Source organism: Haliotis rubra, unplaced genomic scaffold (genome assembly GCF_003918875.1).
Source record: "Haliotis rubra isolate DU_JTF1 unplaced genomic scaffold, ASM391887v1 Scf56, whole genome shotgun sequence".
In the NCBI taxonomy this organism is placed as follows: domain Eukaryota; kingdom Metazoa; phylum Mollusca; class Gastropoda; order Lepetellida; family Haliotidae; genus Haliotis; species Haliotis rubra.
In genome coordinates, this window is record NW_025767257.1 from 508,122 (window position 1) to 520,395 (window position 12,274).

The window sequence follows — 12,274 nt, forward strand, 5'->3', positions numbered from 1 at the left end:
TCTGTGAAGTGTTGTACGTGAATACTGTTGTGTATTTAAAGTGTACTTCTGTATATCTGTGAAGTGTTGAACGTGAATACTGTTGTGTAATGCAAGTACATTTCTGTATATCTGTGTGTAAGTGATACTGTTTGAACGTGAACGAATACTGTTGTGTAATGCAAGTACATTTCTGTATATCTGTGAAGTGTTGAACGTGAATACTGTTGTGTAATGCAAGTGCACTTCTGTATATCTGTGAAGTGTTGTACGTGAATACTGCTGTGTAATGCAAGTACATTTCTGTATATCTGTGAAGTGTTGTACGTGGATACGGATTTACATCAATAGTGCCGGATGTTAAACAGTCACGCCCTTGTCACCGACCGAAAAAATAGTATTAGTTTCATCTATTGCCACGGACAAAAAGGAAGTTGAAGCCATACTTGAGTGAGTGAGTTGGGCTTTACGCCGCTTCTAGCAATCTTCCAGCAATATCACGGCGGGTTACACAAGAAATGGGCTTCACACAATGTACCCATGTCGGGAATCGAACACCGGCCGTTTGCGTGACGAGCGAACGCTTTAACCAATGAGCAATCCCACCGCCCTTAAAAGCCATAAACATACTGAACATAAACAGGGAGGGTGCAGTTCTCGTCCGTTATTATGTCAGGATAGTTTCAAGCTGAGATGTTCGTTTAAGTCAATATGAGCATGCCCATCCTCCGTATTGATTCAGCGTGTTATCCCGCAGCGTGAGATCAGATGATAAATACTCACTTATCCGTATCTAACGATAATTTACTGCCTAATCTAAACATGGTAGTTTACTTTTGTACATCCACTGGCAAGGACATTTCACCTTTTCACTTCCCAAATGTCAGGAATTCACCTGTGTAAGTTAAAATGTACACGCAATGGAATCTGCCTACAGAATACATGTAATTGCTGGTAAGCAAATAGAATAGTTTGGGACGTAATCGTAGTGCATCATAAATCTTCACAATGATTTGTCAAATTGTCTCTCAACTGATTTTCGTTTGATCGTTCACAGAGGTCTACAAGGTGCTCTTTTCTTTCCTTTGTCAATAATGAAATTGGTCGATTTGGCGTTCAGTGTTATCTCTTAATAGGAGCATGAGGAAACCTTACCAGGACCTTCATGCTGAAGACTTTCTAATGCTTATATATTCTTAAATCATTTACCATCCCCATACTTGTCAAATCAATAAAGAGACACATGTTAATTGTTTCTTGCACCTATTCGAGACATCGTAAATCCAACAATTTCCGTAAGAGGATCGACCTTATCATGCTAAAACAATCCACCAGGAACCATCGGACTGGACTCCGGAAGCATCCAAACATTGCTGACCATAATCTGATTCAGATATCAATTAATTAGCCTTAATTAAATTTGCGTGAGTTTCTTCGGTGCAAACGTTAAAGGTTTGTTGGTTTAATGCTCTTCAAACTATCAGGCCCTCCAATCTATTTGACTAAAAATAAGCATAATTAGATTTAATGTAGGCTATATCGTGTGTTTAGCTACCATATGCGAAGGAATAGCATTACGTGTGTTATGAACGCAGCAACTATCTTTGTAAAGGCGGTTGGCATCGGAAGCACTATACGGCCGCTATGGGAACCTAAGGCATCGGCAACCGAAAACTTTTGGTCATCTCCGTTGAATTCCGCATTTCGCTGAACATCTATGGTCTTCAGGATACCAAAGATTTATCTTCAATTTTTTGTCAAGGAGATTCTGCTGAGTCTGATGAGATCGCGTGTAACCCTATAACGGTAGATACAGTGAAGTATTAGGAGAGCCCTTACAAATGCATTGACGACAAAGATTTGATGAAAGCTAAATCGCCATTTCCTCTTAAGGATAAAACACTTGAATTGCGTAATAACAATACAGTAATTGTGAGTATAGACTTGTTGTCTACACCATGTTAATGATTATTTATAGATCAGGCAATGTTGTGTTCCCTCAGTCTGACAGTGACATTCCTGACAATGTAATAAAAAAAAAAAAGTAACGACCCCGTTGACAGTCTGCTACTTCCACGTTTGTACAGAATCATGGAGCATTGCAGGATCCCATTAATGCTTGTACTTTGATAAAAGGTGATTATAACCGTCACAGAAGCAGATATCAGTGAATTGTTCATTACACTTTGCACCACTGTGTTAACGGTTTAAGTTTCTGTCGTAAGGAGGAAACATTTACTTACTTACTTCGTTTACCACTTCCCTTGGGTATACCAACATACGACAGGAATCCTTAATTAGCAATGCATAGAACAACAAGCCCTTATAAGGGAACGTGTGACACCACTTGTGTACTGATACTGTTTATTACAACTATCTGTGGGTTCCGTGTGATGTCCCAACTAGCATGTGTCTGTCCTACACGTTACTTATCGCATCCTACATGTCACTTTTGATTTCAACATTCGTGGATGGCTAAAAACATAATGGTTTGTCTCGTGTTTCTAAGACGTCTTAGAAACACAACAAAAACTGTACATCTGTTACCAACGACTGAAAGCTTGGAAGCCAATTTCACCATGTATTTATTTCCTTAAAAGCTTGAAGGGACGAGAGAGAGAACGTCAAAGACAGATCCTTGAAGTGCATGATGATTGGCGGTTAATGTGATCTGAGAATTTGAACCTCTGCTGTACCAATGAAATGGCAATCAAAGGTTCAGATCAAAGCCTGCCGGCATCTGTCAATAGGATATTGATTTCCCAACCTAATTTTCCTGATAATATGTTTGTTCGAATGAGCGTTTGCATTTCGTCATTGGTTTAATAAGATCCATACAATTAAGAAAAACAGGACTTCAGAACATGTGTTGGTTTAGGTATTTGACATTTTACAAGTTTCAATCAATGAGACATGCCACATGTCTTCATTCGTCTTTATTCCACTGGGGATTCAGCATGAATACGATGTTTTGTGTTCCGGGATTACATTAGTTGAACTCATTTAATTTGTTCCAGCATGTTTTCAGTTTTTTCTGACAACGGGGAACACTGCATTAATCACTTTAACAAAACATAGGAGACAAAGCAAAATACAAAAGTGATGCATCACAGGCCTCAGTAAGTGTATACTACAAATACCCGATTTGGTATGTTGATATGTTTCACCTGTATATACGTCCAGTCTGAACACAGTTTAGACGTCAGAGCAGCTGTGGCGAACGTCTTAGACGACCAAGAAATGGACCTCTAAGAAACTTGGATAAAGTCTCTCCAACGTCACTGGAAAAAAGTGCATCAACGTGTTGAAAAATAATACCTCAACGACATGTTGTTGTCTTTATGTAAAGTCTTATATTGTGAGGCTCAGAACCTCTCAATCACACCTCGTAGATACACTTCTGTAGATCGATTGTCAACATTGTTGCTTACATGTTCACAGGATACAGGACTCTGTCCTTGGATTTTAGAAACCATCTTCAGTGTAATGATGATAGTATATTATACTAAAATTCAATAAAATAAAATACTACTAATTCACGTTGCCTTGTTCGACATATACACTAAAAATATGTAAAAAAATGTCTTTTCGATGACAGTGGCGCTTCAGATCGAACACAATCTCCTTCAATCCAGATCGATGAAAATCTGTATTATTCCCATCTGTCATTTCAATCACCAGTTCCGCGCTTGGTTGCATTCATGACTAAAATTATGAAGGTGACAACCATCGTGTAGTTAACAAGGAGCGCGATCCCACTGCTTGCTTGAAGCGCCAAGTAGAATATTGCATTACAGAAACATGAAGTAATCAATGTTGGAGAAGAATGTGCATCCGCAGCTGGTTTCACGATGGAGCTTGACGTGAATGAAAAGTGGCTTTTAATGAACCAACCTCTCATCATGCAGTTTACATGCGATTCGTTTCATAGTGCGTGGATATTCAAATATTTCCATAGCGTCGCTTGAATTTGTGGACCGCACATAGTTCTATGGCATTCCTACCATCCTAAAACGATTGTAGATTTAACTTAAAGCTAGCGGTATTAGCTAACTCACACAAATCCACACAACACTGTGATCTGTCAGAAGGGAATTGCCCGATTAACCAGCATGTATTGATGTCTTTAACAGGACTGTATTTGTATCACGTTGATCTATGAATCAGTCAATGTTAACTATTCCAGTATTTCGCGTGTCATCTAGATTCTTGGCGACATTATACGATTACTAAATTCCACTGGTTAAGTTTTATGTGTATAATTAATCAGGCCTCAAGGTCTGAATCCTAGAGGCCGTTTAAGGCAAGTTTACAGTTGACAAGAGTGAAGACAAGTTTTACTTTTTCACTAAGCTTGTTAATTTTCTGCAGGGTATTCATGTTTTTAAAAGTGTGCAATCCCAATCTTGCTTAAAACCATAAACACTTGCATAGCATTAGAAGCTATTTTTTTTATCTAGTCAGAAAGCTGATTTTTAAATATTTAGGCATGTGACTTCAAAAAGATTGTAATTTTCGTAAAACGGTAGCTCTTTTACCTCTAACGCTGTCAAATTACAAACAACATGCTTCTATTCAGATGACCGCCATGACACATAAAGATCATCCTTTGCCATCACGATAAAGCCCAAACCTGGCTTAATGTGAAATTGTGCCATTCCATTTCCTATCCCGAAGTCAAAGAGTAGAAATCCTGAAATACAAAAGCATGAAGCATTGCCGGCAGGCATTGAATAAAGCGACAACCTGTCAATAAGCAATTAACTCAGACTATTCAAACTATTGTACATGAGTGTTTTACAATGATTAATGCAAAGCGGGCGTGACGTGGTCATGCAAACACTGCATTAAATGCTCTAACATCTTGTCTGTCGCTATATTGTTACTCTATTACACTCGCTGTATGAATCTACAAACAGATCGATAAAATGGAGTAATTTACTTTAGCCTTACCATGTAGGCAGTTATTTGTCGGAAATATTTTCGTTCCACATTTCTCATTGTCTCCTCTGATGACCAATATAGTTTTAGCCATCAGTATCGTCAATAACCAGAGGAGATTTAGTGCGTGTAGTTGAAATGAAAATGCGTCTTTAGATGTTTAGTCTTTCATAAAAATTGATCATTTATAATGTTCTCTCTACCATGTTTAGACTGTTAACAAAACACTAATGTACTATATATTGCGATCGTACTGACATTGTCGTATACTTCCATGGGAGATGGAAAACACCCGGTTTGATCCGCTGGCAGAGAAACCAATATGCGTGACCATGCTTCTGTGTGGTTACCCATGCTTTATACGTGTAGTTATGATGAGCATATTCTAACATACTGGCAACTATGGAAGCGTGTAGTGGGGCCGCCATAGCTGAATATTCCTGAGTACGGCGTTAAACAGCGCACACAGTAGTGTGTGATTTGTGAAATTGGTTAAGCAAACGGACACAAAAAGAATTTCGTGTGAGATAGTGATGATTAAAGGAATGCAACATTGTATTGTCCATAAACATACATACACGGGGAATTGTGTGATTATGGAAATAAATAACATACAAAATGCTATAATTCCATGGAATAGTAGCATTAATAAGACTACAAACACAATTGCTGTGATGAACAATGACATTTGGTGAGTGGTTGGAAATGGTGCATCACATGTAAATTATAATTTGTACATGAGATAGGTAGTATACAAATATTTTAATCGAATTTCTTTGTTTACAAGGTTTATTTTTGCGCACTTTTGAATATAAATGTGTTATGCAATATTGAAAATGAAATATCGAGGAAAAATCCATGTGAAAACTCTGTAACGTGTGTCTAACGTTTGGTACCTCCCTCTCTCTTGACTGACAATGGGTGAGTTTCCGGCTTTGTTGCCAGGAACACAGCCCTCCTGGCACTTGGTAATGCAGAACCTTTTAAATACTAATATGGCCAGTGGAATTATTTAAGATATATATGTCACTGAATTTCTGTCAATAGTGACAGCAAGGTGATGGACGTTATTCGGGATATTAAATATGCCGACCTTGTCTTTGAAATATCTCGCTTGCATCCCAAGTACACTGTCTAGGGTCCCCATTGTTCTCGGTGCCCTTGGTTTGGTATCTCCTGATCTCTTGTCGCAGATCAGGCAAGTGCCCGGGTTTTCCCCCAGGAGCACAGCCTTTCTGACACTCTGGGTAATGCAGAAGGCTACAGTGTTGGAAAGTCTACATATCCTCCGGAAAAAGTCTCGGTGGGTTCGACTAGGCAGCGTTTCCTGGGATAAGTCCCAATCGCTGTCTGGGCTGCGTGTATAGGGGGCAAGGGTGCTGAACTGATGATGAGCCTTACCAGCCTGACTATACCAGGATCACGCGAACCCTCTCTGCTGCATTATCTTAATATGTAGAACATAAAATAAATAATTATAATAAGGGCCTGATCATGTACGCCACTCCGAAGAGGGCCTAGGGAATATATTATTATTTATATTGAATATATTCTCTGAAGATGCTGTTTATATTTTTTTCTCTCTATTTATGATGAACTATATGAATTACCTGTAGAAAAACAGTTGAATGATTCTTTTCTAAACATGAAACTAAATTATTAAATGAAGTTATTTCTTTGAAACGTTCTGCTGACTGTTCATAACAAAAGTTAACTGATGTGTGTACACTTCCGCTCGAAATCTGGCAATTAAAAATCTAATCTTGAGTGTGCCTTAAATTAAGATCACCAGGGACTCCAGTGTCAAGAAAGCAAAAGTCAGCTTAGAGAAAATAGGAATTGAATACACCGAAGGAAACGTTTTTCTCCAAATTGTTGATTCCCTAAAAGCAAAATTAGTGTCTTGGACAGAAAAAAGAGAATAATGGGAAAACATAAGTATTTTTATCAAAGGGAATGAAATCTTCAAATGTAATTAACAGGCAATTAACAGGTAACTCAAGTCACAGCGTGATGGCGATCAAGATAAAGGGACGCCTATGGATTCGACTGAAAGTGTTTGGAAACAATTATGGTTTGTACCCGGCGAGTGGAACCCTGAGGTACCATAGATCCGTGGTTGCGATCATGCAATGCATGAAAAAATAACTGCGCCCATTTTTTTGTTTTATATCACTCTGGATTGCAAGAAAACTGATATTAAAAATTACATTTCTGATACAGCTCAAGGCCTGGTAATGGTATCAACGTCATTTATTAACTAATGTCAGTAAGCTACTTGAGTCAGGAGGTGTTCCTCTGTGGTTCTGCAAAGATCGCACAATACTCGAAAAGAAGACCTGACCAATCACAGAAACTTGAACCCTATAAAATGCTCGAACACACTATATAAAATCTTCAAACAGGGTGTTTGACAAATTTCGTGTCATCGTGCTGATCGTCCAACGTTATGATGTATAGAGAGCAGATGGGCGTGAGCAAGGATGTCTGGTATTTCAGGATCAACTTCTTACACAAAAATGGTTATGGGGAGAGGCCAAAACATACCCCCGTAACCTCTCCATGAGCTGGACTGACTACAAAATAGTATATGACTCTGTCCCTCCTGAATGAATTCTGAAGTCTCTTCCTTGTATTCACCATTTTCTCAATTCTTACATCAGTTGCTGGTAGACTCAACCTGAGATGTACTCGCAAGAGCAGGTGCAGACAACCAGAAGGGTGAATTTTTAAGGCGGAATCGTATTGTCCTTTGTTTTTTTTAACCCGTGGAGATCCGGGTCTCCAGTAACCCATGCTTGTCGTAAGAGGCGACTGACGGGATCAGGTGGTCAGGCTCGCTGACTTGGTTGACGCTTGTCATTGAATCCCAATTGCGTAGCCGTCTCCGTGGTTTAGTGGTTAGATAGTCATCCAAACCCCTATCCACCAGAATGTAACACAGCTACATTGTAGCGATGTAAGCATATTCCATTGAAATAGACCCGTGAAGATCCGGGTAAGAATTGATCTTCAGTAACCCATGCTTATCGTAAGAGGTGACTAACGGGATCGGGCGGTCAGGCTCGCTGACTCCCGATTGCGTAGATCGATGTTCATGCTGCTGATCACTGGATTGTCTGGTCCAGACTCGATTATTTACAGACCGCCGCCATATAGCCGGAATATTGCTGAGTGCGGCGTTAAACAACCAACCAACCAACCAACCAACCTTTGGTTTTTGGTTTGAGTTTTTTGTTCAATGGACAGGAGGGTTACTATCCTAGACCCCACAGCACAGATCGCCAACACACATCTCTGTTACCCATCTACTTTCCATGGATGACATCGAGCTCCTTAGAAAGGAGACACCAATTTGAAAGAACAGGTTCTCCTTGTCGAGTCCTTTTCTAATAATATCGGTATGACATTTTGACTCGACAAATGCAATACTCTTCATTTGACATGGGGCAGGGTAATAGTAGATCGGTTATGTTACAAGGTAGAGGGGTTATTGAACATCTTAGGCCTTCACCTATCTCTTGTCACAAATACATTTGCTGTGCCAGTCCTTTTCCATTCCTATGGAGTAGTTGAGTGGACAAAGCAAGAGTCTGAGAACAGAGCCTACCTGCTCCTACCTGCCAATCAGTTCGGACGGTCGGGCATTGATTAATGATGAGGAACTTCGTGATAGAATTCGATTGAGTACCTTTGCACATATCTATATATATATATATATGATAATCCTCTGGTGAGGCATGTCAAGATTCATAATGAAAGAAAGGAATTCCACAGCTATTTTATTAAGCGTCAAAGGTTCTAGACAGGATTTTAAAGTTAATGGCGATTTATAGCAGGACGGCGCAGCGCAGGCTGGACGGTACAGTGTCGGCCATGTAAGGATAGACTTTCTTGGAAACAACTGCACCCTGTATATATGCAGTGTTTGGTCATCTATCTCCTTCAAAGAATTTCATGAAGAAACCCAGTTAATGAAATATATGAACACGTCTTCGTGTGGTTTCCCGTCCCGATAAAATGATAGTATGAAGAGATGCGTCATATGGTCACGTTGTGCTGGTAAGGTATACAGTTATGACTAATTCCAGTATATTCGTGGTCGTAGGATTCATAAAAATGACTTCCCCCTGTTTCTCTGAGCTTTCACTTCCGTCTAGCTAACAGACCGCAGTGTGACTGAACTACTGTTCAAAGCCACGTTACATACTAAGATTAGTAAAATATTAACAGGGGAAGGGGTCACGACGCTTTATTTGCAACTATCAACAAAGCCTGAAGTTTGAAAACATATCGCAGTGAAACGCTAATATACAGTTTGAATATTGTGAAGCCATAATGCATTCCCTTTACAATTAGAGGTATTGAAAGGACAACCAGGAACTTGGATTACAACACGGTCGATGTCCAACCTACCTGCCCTATTGGTATATCTATCTCATTATAAGGAACCTGGAGTCAATGATTAGTATTTAGGAATATCTTACTATCTATTAGCTGTAAGGTATACAAATGAGCAGGTGCAAGCCTATAGCATCTCCCATTATTCAAAACCAGCGGTTGTGTACAAATCATGTTTTCACCCTGGTAAACAGTCTGGGCCTATTTTTGAACCTTGACCACAGTTGTTTCTTGAAGGATAGCAATGACGTTAATACTATCACCATTGATATTGTATTTCAGACTACCATTGTAATTACTTTGCCGGAGTTTGTATTGATTTGTAAACGTAGTGGATTTATGATGCAAGTATTAATTAAATAACAATTCCTCGTTATGTGTTAGCTCACGCTGAAGTGTCAACGTATCGTTTCTATTTGGAAGCCGACGTGTAACATTAGAATTAAGACAGCTTTTCTTTTTGTGTCCCTTAGGACGACCTTTAGCGCTATGTGTGCTAAAGGTGCTGTCAGGCCTCGATTTGGGGAATTAGCTATAAGGAGCAAGCCTTGAAACCTTGAAACAAGCAAGGAGGCAGAGCTGTGAGTTCCTGAGTTTATTCAAGCAAGTGTCTTGCATGACATTCAAATTGCATCAATTCATACATAATAATGACATACAATCATAGAAATAATAATCAGTGATATCCTAATACAGTTTATATCTAAGTCAGGTAATATAAGCAATGTGTGGTACAACAGGGTATGTACGGTAACTGCTTACAGAAACATAATACAAATAATACAACCTATCCTTGAGTAACTACGGTACTGATAAATAACATAACCTGACGGATAAATTAATCATCAACAATAATTGCAAAGAACAAGTACTGAGTGGAGCGCCCAACAGTTTAATTACAGCATGTAGTGCCTATAGTTCATTAACTGCTGTGCGGAACGGAACGTTTAATACATCATTATTCAAATACTTATGTTGGTGAAATATCAAAATACAATGTTGGCTGTTGTAACCTATTCTGTGAGCGCGTATATTATTTGATCGGCGGACTATTGTAAAATACAGAGTAACTGACCTACGTATAAATTCATCTTTGCTGGAAATGATTGTATAAACTCGCGGAACTGTTTTTGTGACTAAGCTACTAGAATCTAGGCTACTGAACGGGAATCTAACCTGCATATACAGATCTAACACGCAAACATGAATGAAACTAGACAAGGACTGGGAATACACACATGTGTGTCGAAACATAGAAAAGAAATATTCGTTTGTACATGATAAACATAAAACTTGAGGAGCCCACGACGCACTGTGCATAAATAAATATCCCTGGATAGTGCCTAAGAATTATCGGTTATCTAGAACTAGCATTTACAATGATAGGTATTTAAAAAGTGCTACAATATCGTAGGAATGTTTCAAACCTAACTCTAACATATTCTAGACGATAATTACAAAGAAATAACAAGTGAAACATAAACAAGAATAAAGTTTAAATGTTTCTTACCTTGAAACAAGAAAGGAGGCAGAGCTGTGAGTTCCTGAGTTTATTCAAGCAAGTGTGCCTGAGAAGGAAGAACCCAGGATTTTATACCCCACAGCTCTACTTGTTTGTCATTATCAAGTTTCTATAAAGTTGAAGTTTCCATATGCGTTATCTACCCTATGCTGACAAAGTATACTACACGAGGTAGGTGGTAAGAAGATGATTACCTAACAAGGTTTGATTTTCTTTATGGTGTAGCCACAGTCAGTTTGCGCCAGCTGCTTAACAAAATATCTGACCATGGCATTTACGACAGGACAAAGAGGATGACATGATGGTAATCTCGATCTTGTTCAACAAACGTTGATTTTCGATTACGACTAAGTTGGTGGTAGACATGCTCCTGCTGGGATGGGACTACTTATATGTGCTTGACCAAGGGATGTACCCGAGAAGAAAGGCCGGAGCCGACACAGCTCAATAGCTTCATCTTTGATTAATTAGTTTAAGGTTGGTGTGGATGAGTTTGCTAATTGCCTACTACTGCGCTTGACATGCGGGGCTATAAACAAGATACACTATGCACTGCGACTTGCACGTATACGGATTTTCTTTGTTATGAATAATTTGTGAAAAATATAAAAATGTATGAAGAAATATATGCACTGTAATAGAATGAAACAATACGCAACTGCAGTACCAACACGCAATGACGGTACAAGGAGCGGCGGCTGGTGTCGCCCACCGTATTGGACTTGTTATATAACTGGCCGAGTGTTCATCACACACAGTTATACTCCCAAACTGATGAAATACATATATTTATTGCAATCAAAAGCAGAATCTTTAAAATGCATTATCAGTTTCAAATACATTATCAATCAAGACAACTATGTCAGATGTTTCGTTCGTGCATTTGAATTTAGAGAAAGACACTGTTTAAATGAAATGTACTGTTTGTATTTTCTGTAGTCACACATCAGATCCATGATCGATTGGTTGCATGGCCATGAATGGCTAAACTCAAATAATGCAGTAAATACAGTTACGGAACAACTCTCAGACAACTTGGTCAGTTTTAGATTAACACTAAATACGGTATAACACTTTCGTTTCGATGTCTCTTTACCTACTTTCCTATCTTGTTAAGTACAATTATAACTTTGTTGATCTGACAAACATGATTGTCAACATAGCTCTGCGTTCATGACACATGGTGCTCAACGTGTGTTCGAGGTATCAACCGTGGCTCTTTAATGTAGCCCTTGTTTTTTTGAGAAGTAGAACGTAAGCCTAACTTAACGGTGTTTCCCTTGACGGTTTATAGATACACTTGATATTCCAGTACGTATTCTGTGGAAAATAACAGTAATTATAGCGTTACAGTTCCGAGGGATGCCCTGAGTCCTATAATTACCATATTCTTCATGTCTTCTTCACCGTGTGATATCGCAAGTAAGATGT